The sequence below is a fragment of the Tamandua tetradactyla genome, chromosome 24 (assembly GCF_023851605.1).
Source record: "Tamandua tetradactyla isolate mTamTet1 chromosome 24, mTamTet1.pri, whole genome shotgun sequence".
Lineage (NCBI taxonomy): Eukaryota > Metazoa > Chordata > Mammalia > Pilosa > Myrmecophagidae > Tamandua > Tamandua tetradactyla.
Genome location: NC_135350.1, coordinates 17,801,064 through 17,824,105, shown reverse-complemented (window position 1 = coordinate 17,824,105; position 23,042 = coordinate 17,801,064). Strand labels below are relative to the sequence as shown.

Here is a 23,042-nt window from a genome sequence, read left to right as displayed (position 1 = left end):
GGACTAGATGTAATATTCTGTTTATACTATCCACTGGGTTTTCATTTTATTTTATTATGAAAAATTTCATATATGCACATGACTCAGATTAACAAGGTCTCACATTTTGCCACATTTGCTTTTTTTCATCTCCCCTTTTTTCCCTTTGCTGAAGTATTTTCAAACACATTGCAAACAACATGTCATACTTAAGTACACACATCTAAAACGTATTGACTTCTTTTATAATCTCAATGCTATTAGACCTAAAAAAAATCAGCAAAAATTCCTTGATAATCTAATATCCAGTTCATGATCAATTTTCTTCAGTTGTTTAAAAAAAAAAGTTTGGCAAAAATATCTTTATAGTTAGGTTTTTAGTTAAATGATTGTGTTTTTTAATTTATTTCTAGAAATTATACTTGGTTTGTACCTTTTTTATACTATCGTTTTCCTTGTTCACATTTCAGCTTCCTCTCATAATTTTTAAACATTATAAAATGCAGAAGATAAAATAGGTCATGTCCAAAGAGGTCTCATTCTGTTGTCTCATTTCACTTTCTGTTGTCTTATTTCCCTCTAAGTCTTGTAATTTTAGATTATGAATACATTTTTGGATTACTTAAATCTGTGGGAATCCTGGTGGGCCTGGGTTAAAGGTAAATTCTCATAGAAAGGATTTATACTTGCTTATGCCTGGCATCTCAAGGTACTAGAGTTTCAGACCATTTAGCATTAGTTTTTGTTTGGGATTTCTTCAACATTTTCTATCTGAAGGTGAGGTTTGAACAGTTAAATTAACTTATAATCTTCCTTTGTTGGAGGATATGACTTTTTTTTTAGAGCATCTTTTCATAGTAATATTCAAGGTTTCTGGTTTTATGTAGTAATATTAGTTCTAGCTCTCCACCCTGCCAGGGATCAAGGATTAGCTTCTCTTCTTTGTTCTGCTGTTAAAGTTTAGATCACTATTTATAGCAAATATCCTCAGAGCAGCAAGGGTGGCAGTTCAGGGTTGTTATACTTATTTTCAGTTCTCTCCTTTTTTTTTTAAGGCCCTAAAAAATATTTGAATATATTCCTTACCCTTAGAACCCTAATTACTTAAAGGATATTTGTTGAATTTTTAAATACCATTTTAGGTGGAAGATTTTTCAGTCTACTCAGTGTTCAATTTTATTATATGTTCAACTGTTCCTTAATTACATATTAAGCCAAATATCAAATGCTGTTTGGAATAGTTTACTTTCATTTTCATATTCTTCTCTTCTGTGATGTTTCCTAATAGCGTCTGTACCTCGTCACTCAGATTTTGCAATCAAGGACATAATTTTTAATTATTAGAAGTAACGAGATTAGTGTTCTGTGTGACTTGAAGATTGTAGTTGGCCCATAGATTTAATTAAATTCTGCCTAATGCAACCTTCCACATGAGTTTCCAAAATGACAGTCATACACAAGGAAAAATGAGAAGGGAAAATAAAAAAACCTACCTTATCGTTAGCTGGATGTGGGCTACAGACTCTAATGTAGAGGATTCAGACAAACTGGCCTACAGTATATGAAGCATCTTCCTTTCCCCAATACATTGTGTCAGACTAAATTGATCAGTGCTAGATTTCTCATCCTCCAAAGTCTTAGATCTTATCATACTTTGCACAGAAAGAATAGGCACCTGTAACATTAATATGCTAATTTTTAACATACTGAGTTCTATTAGAAAATATGGCCTAATGGGTGTTCTAGAACCTCATTAATGAATCACTTAAATGAATGAATATTTACTAAAAGCCTACTAGGAACCAGATACTATGGTAGATACTGAAGATTTAGCAGTGAATAAGATAAAGTCCCTTCTTTTATAAGGGTAGTAAGTAGATTAGTACGGTTTTTTTCCTTTCAGGGAGAAGGAATTGAAGGTGTGGTAATATAAAGGGAGTGTTTTTTTTCTAACTTTTTTATAATGAAAAGTCTCAAATGTACATAAAAGAATAGTATGATTACTCAGATATCTACAACTAGATTCAATAGCTAGCATGTTGCCATATTTCTTCTATATACAGACATAAGTTTTGGCCAAATCACTTCAAGACAGGACATGTCACTCCTTAATTCCTTGTAGCCATCTCTGAAAAAAGAAGGGCATTCTCTTATAAAATATGCAGCAATCCTTAATATCTTCTAATACTCAATTAATATTCAAATTTTCTGTTGTGCCAAAAATGTCTCATTACTTTTTTTTTGACCCAGGAGCCAATCAAATATTATTTGTATTTCTTCAGTGTCTTTTTACTCTAAAGTGTATCCACCCTCTTCCCCTACACTACCGACCTTTTGAAGAGATGAGCCAATTATCTTGAAGAAAGTAGATATTTTGGTTTTATCTGATTATTTTCTCTTGGTGTCATTTAACTTGTTCAAAATTCTTGGTATTTCCTGGAAACTAGAAATTAGAGTAAAAGACTTGATTAGTTTTGGGTTTAATATTTTTGTGCACAGTATTTTATAAACGATACTATGTTTTTATTTCCTCACATTAGGAGACATATAATATGTGGCTTGTCCATTATTTTTGATAATAAGTTTGATCGCTGGGTCACAAGGACAACACTTAGATCTCTCCACTGTAAAGCATTCTTTTACCTTTGTAACTAGCAGGTAATCTCTAGGGCAATAATATACTACCACGTGAAAATCCTTTCCTTCATCGACATTTCACTTATGGTATTAGTATTCACTGACAATCTTGCCTGAATCCATTATTTCACTGAGTTGAAAGATGGTGATTTTCTAATTCCAGTATTCTTTCTACATTGATAAGCTACTATTCTTCTGCAGAGCTCTTTCCTTCATTGTGTGTGTCCTTCATTTCATAAGTTTCCCTTAGTTGCTTACACTTCTGTTTCCTTTATTTAGGATTTCAGGTGCCTAATCAATAATATCAGTGTCTTGACTGCAAATAAATTTATTTCTCTATTTCATTACCTTTTTCCTTTGTGAAGTACTCTTTTCTTTATTGTTGTTGGGAACCCAAGTACATTATTCAGCAAGATATAAATAATGAGTATTCAACTATTAAAGTATTCTAAGTGTTCATTTTCTTCAATGGTAATGCCCTTCAAGTGTTGGTTTATTATCTATTCCAATGAGAGTAGATTACTTTCATCTCAACTTTATTGGACTTTTGTATTATAGATATTGGTGCTACTCCAATTCACCCAATCATTTCTCCCCCCGAGATAGTTTGATAGAAATTTTATGTCTATTGATATTGGTGTTAAAGTTCAAGAATAATGTAAACAGTTTCCTCATCAAGACCTTAGTATACCAAATTGATATAAAAACTCATGGGAAAATGAAGCATGTAAATGAAGAGGGAGTTCTGTGACTGTACTCATGCATCTTACATCCTAGTGGGAGGAGACAGACAAGCAAGAAATATAATAACTAAGTAAATGACATGGAATGTTAGCAGTTTTAAGTGCTTTGAGGGTAGGAGAAAGAATGGAACAGGAAGGGGAATTGGAGGCACTGGTAGTGGGTAGGTTGTAATTAAATGGGTTTATCAAGGTAAGCATCATTGAGAAGTGAAGATTGGACAATACTGTGATGGAAGTTAGGAAGACAGTCATGAGGCATTTGGAGAAGAGGAAACCAGGTGGAAAGAAAATATAGTGCAAATATTCTAATGAGATTATTCAAGGAATAGCAAGAAGTTTAGTATAACTGGAATGGCACAGATGAAGAGGAAAAGTAAGTAGAAAGGAAGGCCAGAGAGATAATGGGGGTTGGATAGACCAGGGCCTTGCAGGGTTTGGAGCTGGGTATCCCGGAAAAACATATTCTTAAATTTAATTCATTCCTCTAGGTATAGCCATTGTAATTAATATCTCTTCAAGATGTTGCTTCAGTTAAACTGCAGCCCAAGGTTTGGCTTCAATCTGTATTACTGGAGTCCTTTATAAGCAAAATGAAAGAGAAGCTCACAGAATGAGCAACCAGAAACTGAAAGTCAGTGGAATCCAGAAGAGTAAGGAGAGGCTAGGAGAGGCTGCCATGTTTGTTGCCATGTGATAGAGGACCCAAGGACCAAGGATCACTGGCAGCCAGCTCCAGAATGCCAGTTTTTGGGAAGAAAGCATCGCCTTGATGACACTTTGATTAGAACTTCTCTAGCCTCTCTAGCCTTCGGCCAGTAATTTCCCACTGTTTAAGGCAGCAACAACAAATACCATTGCATAGTATTTGCTTTAGCAACTAGGAAACTGAAACAGGCCTTAGAACAACATTATAAGGAATTTAATCATTTCTCTACAAGAAACAAGGAGCAATTGGAAGGTTTTGAGCGGAAGTGACATATTCTAACTTAAGTTTTAATAAGATCATTTTGGCTGCCATGTTGAGATTACACTGAAATGGGAAGGAAATTAGATTAAAAGGAAGCAGACCACTTAGAAGCTTTTATAATAACCCTGGGAAGAGATAATAATGGTTTGGACTAGGGTGTTAGGAGTGGAGGTGGTATGGTTAGATTCTGTATATACTTTAACAGTAGCGTCAATATGATTTTCAAACGGATTGATTCTATGTGGGGTTTGATTGAAAGGAGGAGGTGAAGGATTACTGCATGGTTTTTGGTGGAGCAGTTGGAAGGACAGAATTACCATTATCCATGAAGGGGAAGACTGGATGGAACAGGTTTGAAACCAAAGATGGTTTCAGTTTGAGGTAAGTTGAGTTGAAGTTAGTCATCACAGTAGATTTATTTAACAGTCAGTTGGATATTGGGGTCTAGAGTTCAGGAGAGAGATTTAGGATGGAAGTATACACATTTGGGTGCTTTAGCATTTACATATAGATGATATTCAGTCCCTGAGAGAAGATTCTTCCTGAGAGAATAGGATTAAACATTAAACTCAAGGTACTCCAAAGTTAAGAGATCAGTGAAAAGAGAGGAATTAGCAAAAGAATTTTAGAGAGCTTGACCAGGAGCTTGAATGAAAACCAAGAGAGTATTATTTCCTAGAGACCAATCATATTGAAGTGAGCATGATCAACTATAATAATGTTGCTGAAAGATTTTGTAAATCCTCCATAAATCAAAATCCTTCATAAAATGAGAACAAGAAGTAACCATTGGATTTTGCAGTATGATGATCATTCTTGACCTTGAAAAATGCATTTTGGTGGAGTGGCAAGAGAGAGTCTGATGTGAAATGAGTATGGAAGAGAATAGGAAGAGAAGAGTTAGAGATTGTTTCCCCAATCCATAGTTATTGTCAAAGTAATCTTTAAGAACCCAGGCTGAAAGAAGTTACTATCTTCCACAGTGGCTGAACTATTGTACTTTCCCACCAACAACGTACAAGGGTTCCTATTTCTCCACATCTTCTCCAATATTAGCAATTTTCTGTTTTTTAATAACCATTCTAGCAAATATGAAACGGTATCTCACGGTTTTCATTTGCATTTCCTTGATGGCTAATGATGTGCTTTATGGCCATTTGTGTATCTTCTTGGGAAAAATGTCTTTTCAAGATTTTTCCTTCTTTTTCTTTTCTCCTTTATTAGAGAAATTGTAGGTTTATAGAAAAATCATGCATAAAATACAGGGTTTCTATATACCATCCTGTTATTAACACCTTGCATTGGTGTGGAACATTTGTTAGAATTGATGGAAGCACATTTTTATAATTGGTTTAATTTAGGGTTCATTATGTTATGCAGTTCCATGGATTTCTTTAAAATTTATTCTGGTAACGTATATACATACAACCTAAATTTCACCTTTTAACCACATTCCATTACATGATTCAGTGTTGTTAAATATATTCACAATATTGTGCTACCATCGCTACCATCCATTACCAAACTTTTCCATTTTCTCAAACAGAAGCTCTGTACATTTTAAGCCTTAACTCCTAAATTCCTAGCTTTACTTCATCCCCTGGTAACCTATATCCTAGATTATCACTCTGTGAGTTGCTTATTCTTATTTTATATCAGTGAGATCATACAGTATTTGTCCTTTTGTGTCTGGCTTGTTTCATGTCTTTAGGGTGCATCCATCTTGTGACATGTATCAGAACATCAGTCCTTTTTATGGCTGAATAATATTCCATCATTTGTATATACCACATTTTGTTTATCCATTCATTGATTGATGGGTTGCTTCCATCTTTTGATAATTGTGAATAATTCTACTGTGAACCTAGGTATACATCTGAATCCCAGATTTCAGTTCTTTAGGGTATATAACTAGAAGTGGGATTGCCAAGTCATATGGAAATTCTATACTTAACTTTCTGAGAAACTGCCACACTGTCTTCCACAGTGGCTGCACCATTTTACATTCCCACAAACAATGAAACAATGAATGAGTGTTCCTCTTTCTCCACATCCTCTCCAAGACTTGTAATTTTCCATTTTTTTTAAGTAGTAGCCATTCTAGTTGTGAAATGGCACATGGTTTTGTTTTTCATTTCCCTACTAGTAAGTGATATTGAGCATCTTTTCATATGCATTTTGGTCATTTGTATATCTTTTAGGGGAAATGTGCATTCAAGTCTTTGGCCCATTTTTAAATTGGGTTGTTTGTCTTTTTGTGTGGTATTGAAAGATATATTTTTGTATTCTGGATATTAAACCCTAGTCGATTATATGGTTTCCAAATATTTTCTCCCTTTCTGTGGGTTGTCATTTTACTTTCATGATAAAGTCTGCTGATGCAGAAAAGTTTTTAATTTTGATGAGATCCCTTTTATCTATTTTTTTTCTTTTGTTGCATCTGCTTTAGGTTAAGTCTAAGAAACCTTTGCCTAATGCAAGGTCCTAAAGATGCTTTCTACCACTGAACTACCCTTGTACTCCCCTATTTTGAATTCATTTTTGTATATGGTATGAGGTAGGAGTCCACCTTCACTCTTTTGTAGACATACAGTCTCCCAGCACTATTTGTTGAAGAGAGTATTCTTTCCCATATGAGTAGATATGGCATCTGCTCTAGTTTGCTAGCTGCCAGAATACAATATACCAGAAACGGAATGGTTTTTAAAAAGGGGAATTTAATAAGTTGCTAGTTTACAGTTCTAAGGCCAAGAAAATGTCCCAATTACAAGTCAATAAAAATATCCAATCAGGCGGGCCGCGGTGGCTCAGCGGGCAAAGTGCTTGCCTGCTATGCCGGAGGACCTCGGTTCGATTCCCGGCCCCAGCCCATGTAACAAAAACGGAGAAACAGAATACAATAAAACAAGAAAATGTTTAAAGATGTTTCCCTTTCTTCCTTCCTTCCTTCCTTCTATCCTTCCTTCCTTCTCTCTGTCTTTCCTTTAAAAAAAAAAAAAAATATCCAATCAAAGGTATCCAGGGAAAGGTACCTTGGTTCAAGAAGGCCGATGAATTTCAGGGTTTCTCTCTCAAGTGAGAAGGCACATGATGAACTCAGAGTTTCTCTCTGGCTGGAAGGGCACATGGCGAGCATGGCATCATCTACTAGCTTTCTCTCCTGGCTTCCTGTTTCATGAAGCTCCCTGGGAGGCATTATCCTTCTTCATCTCCAAAGATTGCTGGCTGTGGACTCTCTGCTTCGTGGTGCTGCAGCATTCTCTGCTCTCTTCTAATCTCCCATTCTCCAAAATGTTTCTCTTTTATAGGACTTCATAAACTAATCAAGACCCACCCAGATGTGTGGAGGCATGCTTCTACCTAATCCAGTTTAACAACCACTCTTGATTAAATCACATCTCCAGGGAGATGATCTAATTACAGATTCAAGCAAGCATACAGTATTGAATAGGGATTATTCTGCCTTTATGAAACAGGATCTAGATTAAAAGATACCTTTTCTAGGGGACATACATCCTTTCAAACCAGCACAGCATCCTTGTGAAAAATCAGTTGATCATAAATGTGTGGGATGATTTCTGAATCTAAATTCAATTCCAAATTTCTGCATATCTGTGTTTGTGCCAGTATCATGCATTTTTGCCCATTTGGCTTTGTAGTAAGTTTTAAAATTGGGAAGAGTGACTATTCCAACTTTGTTTTTCTTTTTAAAGATATTTTTTAGTATTTGATGCCCCTTACTCTTCCATATGAATTTGATGATTGGCTTTTCCATTTCTGCATAAAGGGCTGTTGGAATTTTGATCGGGATTGTGTTGAATCTGTAACTTGTTTTGGATAGAATTAACATTTTAACAATATTTGGTCTTTTAATCCATGAACACAGTATCCTTTCATTTTCTGGGTCTTCTTTGATTTCCTTCAGTTATGTTTTATAGTTTTCAATTTACAGGTCCTCTACATCCTTGGTTAAATTTATTCCTAGATATTTCATTCTTTTAGTTCCTATTGTATGTGGAATATTTTCTTGATTTCCTCTACAGATTAATTATCACTGGCATGTAAAAACACTACTGATTTTTGCTTGTTGATGTTGTACCCCACCACTTTGCTGAATTCATTTATTGGCCCTTTTAGCTTTGTTGAGTAAAATCATGTCTACTGAAAATAGTTTTATTTCTTCCTTTTCAGTTTGAATGCCTTTTATTTGTATTTTTTGCCTTGTTGCTCCAGCTGGAACTTCCAGTGTAATAATATTCAATAACAGGGGTGACAGTGGGCATCTTTGCCTTGTTCCTAATCTTAGAGAAAAAGCTTCAGTCTTTCACTATTGACTATGATGTTAGTGGTGTTTATATATATATATATATATATATATATACACCCTTTATCATGTTCTGGAAGTTTCCTTCTATTCTCAGTGTTTTGAGCATTTTTATCAAAGAGGGTGTGGATTTTGTCAAATGCATTTTCTGTGCCAACTCTGATAGTCATGCGGGGTTATCTTCATTCTATTAATCTGGTATACTTTACTAATAAATTTTCTTATGTTGAGCTATGCTTGTCAGTGTAGGTAGTTTGTGTGTTTCTAGGACTTTGTTGATATCATTTAGTTATCTAATTTGTTGACATGGAATTGTTAATAGTAATCTTTTATAATATTTTTTATCTGTGGGTTTGGTAATAATGCCTCTGTTTCATTTCTGAGTTTAGTTATTTGCATGCTTTCTGCTATTTTCCATGTCAGTCTAGTGAAAAATTTGATTTTATTGATCTTTTCAAAGAAGCAAGTTTTGGTTTCATTGATTCTATTGTTTTTTTTTAATACTATATTTCATTTATTCTCACTTTAATCTTTATTTCCTTCCTTCTGCTCGCTTTGGATTTAGTTTGCTGTTCTTTTCAGATCTTCCAGTTGAGAGGTTAGGTTTCTGATTTGTGAGTTTTTTCTGTTTTAATGTAAGGACTTATTAGCTATAAATTTCCCTCTCAGCACTGCATTTGCTATATTTCATAAGTTTTGGTATGTTGTGTTTTTGTTTTCATTTACCTCAGGATATTTCCTAATTGCACTTGTGATTTTTTTTCTTTGACCTATTGGCTGTGATTATTTTTCACGTTTGTGGATTTTCATTTCTCCCTCTGTTATTGATTTCCAATTTCATTCCATTGTGGCCAGAGGAGACATGTTTTATGATTTTAATATTTTTTAATTTATTGAGACTTATTTTACAGCCTAACATATGGTGTATCTTAAAGAATCAACCATGTACACTAAAGGAGAATATTTTTCAGCTGCTGTTGGGTGAAATTTTCTTCATATGTATGTTAAGTTTACTTTGCTTATTTTATCATTCAATTCTTGTATTTCTTTCTTGATCTTCATCTAGATGTTCAGTCCATTATTGGAAGTTTTGTTTTGAATTCTTCTATTATTAAAGCAGACCATTTATTTCTCCCTTCAAATCTATCAATATTTACTTCATATATTTTGGTGCTCTGCCATTCTGTGCATGTACATTTAGTACTTTCTAATAATTCTTGGTACTTGTGCTTTTCTTACACTATAATTATTTATGTGCATGTTTTCCTTCCCCAATAAACTGTCTTCTTTAAATATAAGAACCTAGTGGATTAACAAGAATAGATCCTTTTTTAACCTCCCCAATTTCTGCTTAAATCAGGCAACTCTTTGAATTCTTTTATCTCAGATAGATTTAAAAGGTTAAACTAATTGAGATTAAGTTTGCAGAAAAGAGAATTAAGGATTTTACATGCATTATTGTTGCTAGTATTTTTATATCTGGAACTATTTGGAAGAAAGTTGCAGACAACATGCCCCTTTACTCCTAAATATTTAATGATTTCCTAAGAACAAGGACATTCTCTTAATAGCCATAATACAATTATCAAAACAAGATACTTAATATCAGTGCATACTATTATCTAATCTACAGTCTAGTAGATTGTAGTAGTTTTGGTTGTTATGTCTATATAGTTTCCTTCAATGTAAAACAGTTTCTCAGCTTGTCTTTCATGATGGACTTTTTACAAAAGTTGAGGTCTGTTTTTGGTAGAATGTCTTTAAATTTGCATTTTGATTCTTTGACTTAATAAGTCCTTTGGGGTAGATACTTTGAAACTACGTTATATATTGTTTCCAAAATTTTCACTTATTAATTTACATTCATTTAAGGCTTCTTGCCTGTGATAGTTGCAAAAAGAGATTTTTCATATCCATAGCCCATTTATATATTAGTTGCAACTCTACTGTAAGAAAAAGTTTTCACTTTTTAAAACATCATATAGACTCATGAATTTTAAATGTATTGAACTAATTATAATCCATCACTGTCATTATTTATTCTGATGCTCAAATTGTCCCAAGTTGTGAGTCCCTTCAAGGTGTCTCTTGACACTTAAAAAATCCCCAGTATTCTATGGGTACTTCTTTGATTTCTGGCATAACAACATGTTGCAGGCTGATCTTGTCATTTTCTGTCTTAACTTTAAAATCAACCATTTCTCCAAGGAGCTTGGGTATTTAGAAATCAAGCACCAGGTTGTGCTCATTGCATGGATTGTTATTGCTTCTAGGTCATCTCAACAAGAAGAGTTAGGAGTTAGCTCAATATCTACTGCTACAATTATATCTATATATATGTCTGTTATTTTTATATATTAAAAGTCATGAGTTTATATTAATGACTCTGGTTCCAATCTAATGCCACAAGGTTCTTCCTAGACTTTTCACATTCCATTTCCTAATCTACCTTTCCCAACAATAAAAATCCTAGCTGTCAACATTAGCAATATATTTGTATTGTTCAGTTCTGCAGCTTGTGAATGGTAGTTTCAGAATTGCTATGCCTAAATCCCTAAGAAAAATACACCTAAAATTTGTATTACAGATTGTATAGTTAATTTAATCTTTTAACTGAGGGTACATAGTCAAAGTTATCATACAGATTATTGTGATGAGTTATTTCTGTGCAAGATGAATTATATAAAGTAAGGAATGAAAGGTTTAAGTTAGTATTAATCATGCCCTTTGATAGAGATTTGGTTGTGATCACAAATTTCCAACCACCAGCCTTTGCACTGAGAACATCCTGGCAATTGTATATCCTCTATTACTATTTGGCCTCAAAAGCCTGTTTGATTTCCTTCTCTGATGAACCAGGATAAATACTCTTAGCCTGAAGACTCCTTGTGTCATATCCAGAGGCATCCTGTGTTCTTGCCCTGAGAATTATTGCCCTCCAGTTTTGAAGAAAGATACAGTCTTTTGCCTTAAAATCTAGAACAGAGCTGGCCTTAGCCATACTATGTATTATTTGTTCTCCAGTAGTTCTTGGGTGGGTGATCCCTATGTTAGGAGTTGTTTCTAACCCAGAATAATAGCAACCCTGGAGGAGTGAGGAGAGTCAGAAGCTTGAGCTTATAAAAGCTAGCTTTTTCAGGTTTTGTTCTAGTTATGATCTCTTTTCTATTATTTAAGGTTCCATTGTCTAGAAGAGTGCCTAAATTGGGTATACCTGAGGTCACTGTTTACTTTTGAGCTACATGAGAGCATCATCTCCAAAGGGAAGTAATATGGGAATAGTGCACAAAAACCCTAAACATCACCTCTCATTTTCCTTTACCCACCACTACTCAGTTTAGCATATATACTTTACAGTTAAGGTGAAATGAAACAAAATTAATGGCAGAGATTTACCAGAAGGAGATCATAAGATATCTCCATTCTAAAAGGTTTTAAACCCAATAGATTTCATTTGCTTGGGATAGTCATGCATGATGTCTTACAAGAAGAATTTACTAATTAGTATGTCTTTACTCCTTCTATGTAGGTCACTGGTAGGATTTATGTTCTAAAGGGATACGTAACTTTTAATTCCTAGTGACAGATTGTCTTCTCTTAGTAGGCAGGTATTTCTTTTTAGCACCTTCATACATGGCAATTATAGATGTCTAAGATTTTAAATGTAAAAATTACCCTGATGCGAATCATTTATGTAAATAGTCAAGTTTTTTTTCTCCAATTTGTTTTCTGTAAACTAGTTGGGCTTGAAAAGAATGAACTGATCCTTGACTTTAAGAAAAATATAACATGAGATAGTAATATATAACTAGTAAAAACTGGCCTCAATAAAAAGTCTGTACCCTTATCACCACACTTTTGTAGTATGCTTCTGCAAATTAATAGGAATATCCCACCTTTCTTTAAACAGAAGTGATTTGGAGAAAATGGGAAGAGTGTGGCCTTTGAAAAAGGGTGGGTCCAAGTTGGAGAAGGGAAGGACTAAAGGGAGGCTTTCCCCCATCAGTGATTCCTATACCAACCCTGGGGTCAAGGTCAATGTATAAGAGTATTATTTCTTGGTATTCCTCTCAGAAGGCCAGAGATGCTGAAAATTCTTTATAACAATTATTTTATTCAAAATGTCAGTTGTGTCTTCCTTAGGGGAATCTAAACATAAACTCTCATCCTAGAGCCTCTTGGCTGGGTATGAGGATTCTTCATTTCCCTAACCCATTTGTTTTCACATTTGATACTACCCATTAGTTTCAGCCTACAACATTCCAGAATCACTGTGTTATAATCACATGTTCTTGTCAAAACACATATTGCTTGGCTCTACTCAAGAGTTTCTTTATGAGTCTTGGGGTCAGGCCCTAGAATTTACATTTCTAATAAGTATTCAGGTGATGCTGCTTTTGGGGACAATACTGTGTGAACTATTACTCTACACAACAGGCATGATGCATATATTAGCTGCTTTAATTTCAAGCTGCACCAAAATAAGAGGAGCAACATTAAAACTTTCCAAATTTTTCTTCACAATTTCAATTATTTTTCTGTTTTTAACATAGAGTACATCAGCTTTAAGAGTTCATGCATACCTCTGAGCCTTTTGGTAAATATGAAAACCCCTACTTTAGACCAATTATAGTAGCAAGTTTAAGTGGAAATAGAAGTATCCTGATAATTTAAATAAAAGTAACTCATTGTTTCAAGAAAAAAATGATACATATTTAAATACTGGTCTTAATTTCTTATTTTTCCACCTTACTAAGTGTCATGGTCAGGTTCATGTGTCGGCTTGCCAGGTGGTGGGATTTGTTTCTCTGGTTGGGCAATTGCTGGCCTGTCTGTTGTGACAAGGACATGTCATAGAATTAAATCATGATCATGTCAGCAGCATCCACAGCTGATTCCATTTGTAATCAGCCAAAGGGGAGTGTCTTCTGCATGGAGTGATGCTCAGTCTGATCACTGGAAGCCTTTTAAGGAGGATTCAGAAGAGATTCTTCCTGCTTTGACTGGTGAGCCTCTCCTGTGGAGTTCTTCCAGAGCCTCCATCAGAATCGTTGGCTTCACAGCCTGCCCTGTGAATTTTGGACTCTGTGCTCCCATGGTCACATGAAACACTTTTATAAATTTTATATTTGCGAGAGTTCCCTGTTGATTCTGTTTCTCTAGAGAACCCTAACTAATACAACTTGGTATCAGGAGTGGTTCTTAAGAAACAGAATCTTAAAAATGGGTTTGTATGAATGGTTTTCCACTCTGACTGGACTCAAAGGCACTAAGGACCCTGATTCCCAGAATCAGAATGACACTGCCAGTCCATGGAGTGAGTTGGCAAAAGAGATAGTCAAAATATCACCATTCGATTCTTCTAATACTTTGCTTGTACAAAGCCAGGTTCTGGGGGATAATGTTTTGGACACCTTTAGGGAGTTTTGTGGAAATAGGAGGTATAGAGATAATGACTGTTGTTGTTAAATACACTGTATACATTAATGAGTGAAAGGGATAAGCTTAAGGCTTCAAACGAGAAGCTTAAGTGCTGTCTGACAGATGTAAATACTTCTATGAGTGTCCTGAAGGAAAATCTTATTTCCTGTAGCTGTAAACTTGAAAATCAGACTCAGAATATTATTGTTAGAGTAGCAGCTTTACAATTTATAAACTGAAATCTCAATCTTGCATGGTGTCTGATGTTAAAGTGAGGGCATTGATTGGAAATGAATGGGACCCTGAAAAATGGGATGGCAACATAAGGATTGATAATGATGTCAGTGGCGAGGTTGAAACCCTACGTCATGCTGAGTCTTCTCTAGATAACCCTGTAATGGTCTGCCCTGAGGACATAACCGCCCCACCTTCAGCCTGCCATGAGGCATTGGCCACTCAACCTACACCTGAAGGGATTAGCCCTAGAGTGATTAATCCTGTTTCACCCACCACATGAAACTGCCAATGCCCTGAAGGAAATGGATTGGAAGACACTTCTAATTCTTTCCATGACCCACCCCCACCACCCCTCATTTCCTCCGGACATATAACTAGACTAAAGTCCCAACAGGCCCCTAAAGGTGAGGTACAAATTATCACACATGAGGAGGTACATTATAATCCAAAAGAACTGTGTGAGTTTTCCAATTTATATAGACAGAAATCAGGGGAATATGTGTGGCAATGGATTTTAAGGGTGTGGGATAATGGTGGGAGGAATATAAGGCTGGACCAGGCTGAAGTTATTGATATGGGCCCACTAAGCAGAGATTCTGCATACAATGTTATAGTTTAAGGGGTTAGAAAAGGCATTAACAGTTTATTTGGATGGTTGGCTGAAACAAGGATCAAAAGGTGGCCGGCATTACCTGAAGTTGAAATGCCAGAACTGCGCTGGTATAATGTAAATGAGGGGATCCAGAGGCTTAGAAAGATTGAAATGTTAGAGTGGATTCATCGTGCAATGCCTGCTCTTACACCCCAGGAATGTCTGGAGAATGTACCTTTTACCAGAACAGTGAAAAATAATTTTGTGAGACTAGCACCATCATCCCTGAAGATCTCTATAGTTGCACTTCTCTGTAGGTGAGATATTACTGTGGGGATTGCTATCACTGAGCTAGAATCCTTAAACACAATGGGGATGACTGGATCCTGAGTTGGCAGAAGCCAGGTGGCAGCACTTAATTGCCAAAGACAGGGTAGAGGTGGCTAGTATAATAGACAGCAAACTCAAAGCAGGAGTCAAAGTAATCTGACTCACAGAGATTTGTAGTATTGACTAGTAAATCATGGGGCACCTAGAAATACAATAGAAGGGCAGTCTACTAAATTCTTCTTTGAGCTGTATGAAGAAAAGAGTTCTAGGTCAAGTAAACAGAAGTATAACATGAATTACAAAAACACCGAGTCACAGCCCCTTAATCAGTTTCCAGACTTGAGACAGTTTACAGACCCAGAGCCCCTTGAATGAAGGGGAGGCCAGATCCCTTTGGGTGAGAACCCTGTTACACTGCCACCAATGTATATTGTTAATCTTCTCTAAGCCTTCCCCAAGGAGACTGATTGCCTTTTACCAAAATAACTGTACATTGGGGAAAAGGAAATGATCAGATATTTTGGAGATTATTAGACACTGGTTCAGAAGTGACATTAATTCCAGGGGACCCAAAACGTCACTCTGGTCCACCAGTAAGAGTGGGGGCTTATGGAGGTCAGGTGATCAATGGAGTTTAAGTGCAGGTCCATCTCACAATGGGTCCAGTGGGTCCTTGGATCCATGCTGTAGTTATTTTCCCAGTTCCAGAATGCATAATTGGAATACTGAGCAGCTGGCAGAATCCCCACATTGGCTCTCTAACTTGTGCAGTGAGGGCTGTTATGGTGGGAAAGGCCAATGGCAGCCACCAGAACTATCTAACAAAATAGTAAATCAGAAGCAATACCAGATTCCTGTAGGAATTGCAGAGATTACCGCCACTCTTAAGGACTTGAAGGATGGAGGTGATTCTCACCACATCCCCATTCAACTCTCCTATTTGCCCTGTGCAGAAAACAGATGAGTCTTGGAGGATGACAATGGATTATCATAAACTCAACCAGGTGGTAACTGGTAACAATTGAAGCTGCTATTCTGGATGGGGTTTCGTTGCTTGAGCAAATCAGTACATCCCCTGGTACCTGGTATGCAGCTATTGATCTGGCAACTGGTTTTTTCTCAATAGCTGTTAGTAAGGAACACCAGAAACAGTTTGCTTTTGGCTGGTGAGGTCAGCAATATACTTTCACTGTCCTACCTCAGGGGTATATTGACTCTTCAGCCCTGTGTCATAATGTTGTCCACAGGGAACTTGATTGTTTCTCCCTTCCACAAAACATCACACTGGTCCATTATATTGATGATATCATGTTGATTGGACATAGTGAGCAAGAAGTAGCAACTACTCTAGACTTACTGGTAAGGCATTTGCCTGTCAGAGGATGGGAGATAAATCCAACAAAAATATAGGGGTCTTCCACCTCAGTGAAATTTCTAGGTGTCCAGTGGTGTGGGGCATATCAAAATATCCCTTCTAAGGTGAAGGATAAGTTGCTGCATCTGGCCCCTCTGACAACCAAAAAAGAGGTACAATGCCTAGTTGGTCTCTTTGGATTTTAGCGACAATATATTCATCATTTGGGTGTGCTACTCTGGCCCATTCATCAAGTGACCAGAAAAGCTGCTAATTTTCAGTAGGGACGTGAACAAGAGGAGGCTCTGCAACAGGTCCAGGCCACTGTACAAGCTGCTCTGCCACTTGGACCATGCCATCCAGCAGATCCAATGGTGCTGGAAGTGTCAGTGGCAAATAGAGATGCTGTTTGGAGCCTTTGGCAGGCCCTATAGGAGAATCACAACACAGACCCTTAGGATTTTGGAACAAAGCCTTACCATCTCCTACAGGTAACTACTCTCCTTTTGAGAAACAGCTTTTGGCCTGCTACTGGGTCTTAATAGAGACTGAATGCTTAACCTGGGCCACCAAGTTACCATGAGACCTGAGTTGCCTACTATGAGCTGGGTGCTGTCTGACCCACCAAGCCATAAAGTTGGGTGTGCACAGCAGCACTCCATCATAAAATGGAAATGATATATAGGAGATAGGGCCAGAGCAGGTCCTGAAGGCACAAGTAAGTTACATGAGGAAGTGGCCCAAATGTCCATGATCTCCACTCCTACCACATTACCTTTTCTTTCCCAGACCAGAGCTATGACCTCTTGGGGAGTTCCTTATGGTGAATTGACTGAGGAAGAGAAAACTTGGGCCTGGTTTACAGATGGTTCAGCACGAGATGCAGGCACCACCTGAAAGTGAACAGCTGCAGCACTACAAGCCCTTTCTGGGGTTCCTTGAAGGACAGTGGTGAAGTGAAATAGAGTGGGCAGAACTTCGACAGTACACCTGGTTGTTCGTTTTGCTTGGAAGGAGAACTGGCCAGAGGTGCATTTGTATACTGACTTATGGGCTGTTGCTAATGGTTTGGTTTGATGGTCAGGGACTTGGAAAGAATATAATTGGAAAATTGGTGACAAAGAGGTCTGGGGAAGAGGTATGTGGATAGACCTTTCTGAGTGAGCTAAAAATATGAAAATATTGTGTCCCATGTGCATGTGCACCTGAGGGTGACTTCAGCAGAGGAAAGTTTTAATAATCAAATGAATAAGATGACCTGTTCTGTGGATACTAGTCAGCCTCTTTCCCCAGCAACTCCTTTGCCCAATGGGCTCACGAACAAAGTGGTCATGGTGGTAGGGATGGAGGTTATGCATGAGCTCAGCAACATGGACTTCCACTCACCAAGGCTGACCTAGCTACAGCCACTGCTGAGTGCCCAGCAGCAGAGACCCACACTCAGACCCTGATATGGCACCATTCCCCGAGGTGACCAGCCAGCTACATGGTGGTCGGTTGATTACTTTGGACCACTCCCTTCATGGAAGGGACAGCAATTTGTTCTACCTGGAATAGACACATACTCTGGATGTGGGTTTGCTTTCCCTGCACACAATGCTTCTGCCAAAACTACCACCCATGGGCTTAGAGAATGCCTTATCCATTGTCATGGTATTCCACACAGCATTGCTTCTGATCAAGAAACACCCTTCACAGCAAATGAAGTGTGGGAATGGGCACATGCTCATGGAATTTTCTGGTCTTACCATGTTCCCCATCATCCAGAAGCAGCTAGATTGATAGAATGGTGGCATGGCCTTTTGAAAACTCAATTATGTTGCCAACTAGGTGGCAATACCTTGAAGGGCTGGGGTAATGTTCTCCAGGAAGCTATGTGTGCTCTGAATCAGTGTCCGCTGTATGGTGCTCTTTCTCCCATAGCCAGGATACATGGGTCCAGGAACCATGAAGTGGAAATGGGAATGGCACCACTCACTATTACCCTTAGTGATCCACTAGGAAAATGTTTGCTTCCTGTCCCTGTGACCCTGAGCTCTGCTGGTCTGCAGGTTTTAGTTCCAAAAGGGGGAGTGCTTCCACCAGGAGAAATAACAATGATACTATTGAACTGGAATCTAAGACTTCCACCTGGTCACTTTAGGCTACTCATGCCCCCGGATCAACAAGCCAAGAAGGGGATTATATTACTGGCTGGGGTGATTGACCCTGACTATCAGGGGGAAGTAGGACTGCAACTACACAATGGAGGTAAAGAAGAGTTTTCCTGGAATATAGGAGATCCCCTAGGGTGTCTTTTAGTACTACCATGCCCTGTGATTAAAACCAATGGAAAACTGCAACAACCTAATGCAGGTAGGACTACCAATGGCTCTGAAACTTCAGGAATGAGGGTTTGGGTCACCCCACCAGGCAAAGAACCACGGCCAGCTGAAGTGCTTGCTAAGGCTAAAGGGAACATGGAATGGGTAGTGGAAGAAAGTGATAAATATGAAGTATGACATGTGATCACTTACAGAAATTGTTGTGGAGAGCACCAAAAGAGAGACCACATAATTCAAAACTGCAAGCCAATTTGGAGTCTTTATTAGCCAGCTGGCGACTGCCCCAGAAACTTCCAAGAAGGAGGATTCAGAGAGCAGCCCCTAGAGGTTTTCAAGGTGTGCTTATAAAGGCTAGAATTATGTTGTGGTTTTGCAGTTGCTAGCAAGCAAGTGTATCATAGAAGCAGAAAAATGCCGTTAGCTGTTGCCAAAACACATCCCATTCTCTCAGTTTCTTAACATTGGTTATTGTTTAACTCTTGGGGACATGCCGCCCCAATGTTGTGGGAATTTTCCCTGCTTAGGCTTGATTAATTGCTCCTGCTTGGGCCTGAGTGATTGCTTCTGGCCCTCCACAAAATGAGGACTGTAATACTGTTTTGTTCATGTTATACTGTTTAAGTTGTAAGATAGCAAATTTAAGAATGAATATTACCCAAGGATTTGCACCCTATTCTGGAGAGATTTAATGTGTTTCCAGTTATATGCAGGATAGTTGAGTATTTTTAGGTGAGGGAAATAGACCTGCCTTTTATTGTTTTCTGTTTAGAAATTAGGTATAGTTTATGATGATGTGTATAGCTGCCCAATTGACAAGGGGTAGACTCATGGTCAGGTTCATGTGTCAAATTGGCCATGTGGTGGTTCCTGCTTGTCTGGTTGGGCAAGTGTTGGCCTGTCTGTTGTTATGAGGACATTTCATAGAATTAAGTCATGATCACGTCAGCTACATCCACTGCTGATTCCATTTGTAATCAGCCAGGGGGAGTGTCATGAGTGATGCTTAATCTAATCACTGGAAGGCTTTTAAGAAGGATTTAGAAGAGACAGGCTCTCTTCCTGCTTTGGCCAGCGAGCCTCTCCTGTGGAGTTCATCCAGACCCTCCATCGGGATTGTTAGCTTCACAGCCCGCCCTACAGATTTTGGTCATGTGAGACACTTTTATAAATTTTGTATTTATGAATATTTCCTGTTGATTCTGTTTCTCTAGAGAACCATAACTAATACACCAAGCTAGACAAGATTCAAAATTATTAATATTTACTTTATTTTAAAAATAAAATCTGGAGTGAGATGTTGTAAGGCTATGTTCTTCCCCAATTTTTTTTTTTTTTTTTAGTATTGAATAACTGTAGACTACAAGACTTCTGGCATTTAAAATATTAAAAGCACACCAAAAGACTGCGATCAATAGTGAGTTTGTGTGTGTGTGTATTAAAAATTCCCTAATGTAAATGTTTTTCATTTCTCAAAATTATCTTTGGCTGTGAAATTTAAAATCCGATCACGTTTGACTCAGAACTCTACAAATTTGTAACTATTTTCTCTTTCGTCAAGAATGAGATTCTCAAACAGATTTTGGTACTTTACCAAAAGTAATACATTTTTAAAATTTAAACTGCATTATAGTGTGATGGTAAATGCCTCAAAATGCAGCATTTACATTTATATTAAATGCATAACAATTTATATTAAATTGTTTTAAATATAACAGTATTGCAAAGAGCAAATTTGTTATTTGCTTAGTGGTACTCTTCTAATGCAGGGCCAATTCACCAATATATATCGGTAAAAGAGAATGAAATACAGAAAGGGATATGTGTGTCATATAGTAATATGTCATATAATAATACATACATATATTATATTGATCCAACCATGCGTTTAATTTTTCTCCTTTTCTAGCAGAAAGTTAGAGCAGTCAGCAAGAGTAATAGTAATAGATATAGAGAATGGTGGAAAATTTTTACTCTGCAAAATTCTTCCAATTATTCTATCATTAGATATTGCTGATATAAAAAAATAATAGTGTTTCATAGAATACTAATTAATTATGCCTGGTAATCAAGAAGTTGTGCAGGTGGTAAGAATATTTTTATAATAGGTTTTAATTAGTCATTTGATGAATTTTTAAATTAAAAAATATAATGCACTATATAGTAGTCTATTGGAAAAGAAGGTAACATAAGGTAGAAAAGTAGTAGAAAGGCATCTATTTTTAGTGTTACTTTATTTTTATTATACTTGTATCTTTTATATGGTTCTTGTTTTTCTTATTTGAACCTTTTAAAATAATTCAAATTCTTATCAACTTTGTCTATAGACTTAGTTTTTATCAAAATCCCAACAAGGTTTTGTATAGATATGGGAAAGCTTATTCTAAACTGTATATAGAAAGGCAAAAGATACAGATTAGCTAAAACAATTTGAAAAAGAGGAATAAAGTAGGATGAATCACTCTATTCCATATTTAGACTTACTATAAAGCTACAATCATTGACTAGACAGACACCTACATTAATAGAGCAGAAAGACTAGATTACCAAGAAAAATATACCTATGCTGATACACCCAATTGATTTTTGAAAAAGTTTCAAAAGCAACTCAATGGAGGAAGGATAGTTTTTTCAACAAATGTTGCTAGATCAGTTGGAGATCCATAGGCAAAAAACCCAAATCTACATAAATTGCACTTTATAGAAAAGTTAACCTGAAATGGGTCTTAGATTTAAATGTAAAATGTAAACCATAAAACTTTCGAAGAAATTATACATGAAAAGCTTTGGGACCTAAGGCTAGACAAGTGTTCTTACACAGGACACCAGAAAGTTAAAAGCGGCGACCTCAGTGGTGACGCTACTGCGGTGGGAGGGCGGTGTCCCAGGTGGGGCCCGATTCCCAGTGAATGGCGAGGGGTTCCCTGGCCCCCGCCCTCCGCAGCTCCCGCCGTCGCCCAATTGGGCTGGTGGGTTCCTGCAGGGACCCGAAGCCCGACCAAAGATGACATCAAAGAAGCTAATGGCGGCCACAAGAAAGTGTGAGGGCGGGCCAGAGTTCTCGCCTGCTACGCGGGAGACCCGGGCTCCATTTCCGGTACCTGCCCAGGCAGAAAAAAAAAAAAAAAGTACAGAAGTGGAAGAAAAAGATGAAAACGGCAACCAGAGTTCTATGTCGGACGTCTACCAACTCGAGGTGGACAGCAGCACACACGCGAGGCCCTGCGCCTGGCAGAGCGAGTTCCTGAGCCCAGAGTACACCTCGGGCTTCTGCACCGACTCCTGCAAGCCACCCACCTTGGGCCAGGAGCTCCTCGAGATGCCCTCCTTCCTTCCCTCCCTCCCTCAGAAACCACAGACGAACCTCCCATCCGCAGGAAGGAAGAGCTAGCTGCAGTGGAAACACAAGATTGCCGCGGAAGTGGAAGACGGGATCCCTGTCCCTGAAGCGCTTCTGTGTGGACCGACTTGCAGTGCTGCCCTAGGGCCTCAGAGCGCTGGCACCTCCAAGGCGCCTCCCGCTCTTGGCCTCCCACTTCTACTTATAACATTGTGGTTCTGGCCGGGCTGTATTGCTAGAGTAAGGGCAAGCACTGGCGTCCAGCGCCTACACATAATGAACCTGGGCTGGAAGGTTGGCCCAGGATTCGGACTCGTACCATCAACTTCCTGTCCCTGGCACCTCTGTCAGCTTGCTTCTGAGAAGAGGAGCACTCATGTCCTCTTTGCATCCAAGTTGGCTGGAGCATCAGCCGTCCCATGGCACACCTGTCATCACCAGGTGCTGTGTCTGCTCAAAACCTTTAGCTGAACTACAGGCGTTTCTGCAAGAGGAGGGAAATGTGGAAGACGCCCTCCAGCGAAGAGAATGCCTAGGGTTACTCAAATTTGAATGGAGACCTGTAAATTTATGGATTTCATGTAGGGCTAGGGACTATGTAGGCTGTTGTTGGAGAATGACTGGGTAGACTCGGGAGGCAAAGGAAGATCTAATCCAGGAAAGGAAGGGCTTTTCTCCAGGTGGGGCAGAAAGTCCATGGAGACTTCTTGCTGTCTAGCACTTCTGCTTAGTCCTGAGGTTGCCCTGCCTCTCCTGGGCTCACTAGCTGCTAACAGTCCTTTGCCCTCCGCTGTAAT

General features: G+C 38.0%; 2 protein-coding genes across 4 annotated transcripts in view; one reads left to right on the top strand and one right to left on the bottom strand.

Moving 5' to 3' along the window:
- Nucleotides 1–23,042, top strand: part of GSTCD (glutathione S-transferase C-terminal domain containing) — a 206,605-nt gene that overhangs the window by 38,694 nt on the left and 144,869 nt on the right. The window lies entirely within an intron of this gene.
- INTS12 (integrator complex subunit 12) overlaps nucleotides 1–23,042 on the bottom strand; it is a 158,953-nt gene that overhangs the window by 70,711 nt on the left and 65,200 nt on the right. Inside the window, exons 2-3 of one of the 3 annotated variants that reach the window (XM_077142638.1) lie at nucleotides 2,311–2,422; nucleotides 1,473–1,654 (exon numbers count right to left, since the gene is read on the bottom strand). The exons of the other annotated variants lie outside the window; for them this stretch is intronic. The gene's annotated coding sequence lies outside the window, so the exon portion shown is untranslated. The remainder of the gene's footprint in view (nucleotides 1–1,472; nucleotides 1,655–2,310; nucleotides 2,423–23,042) is intronic. 3 annotated transcript variants of the gene reach the window in all.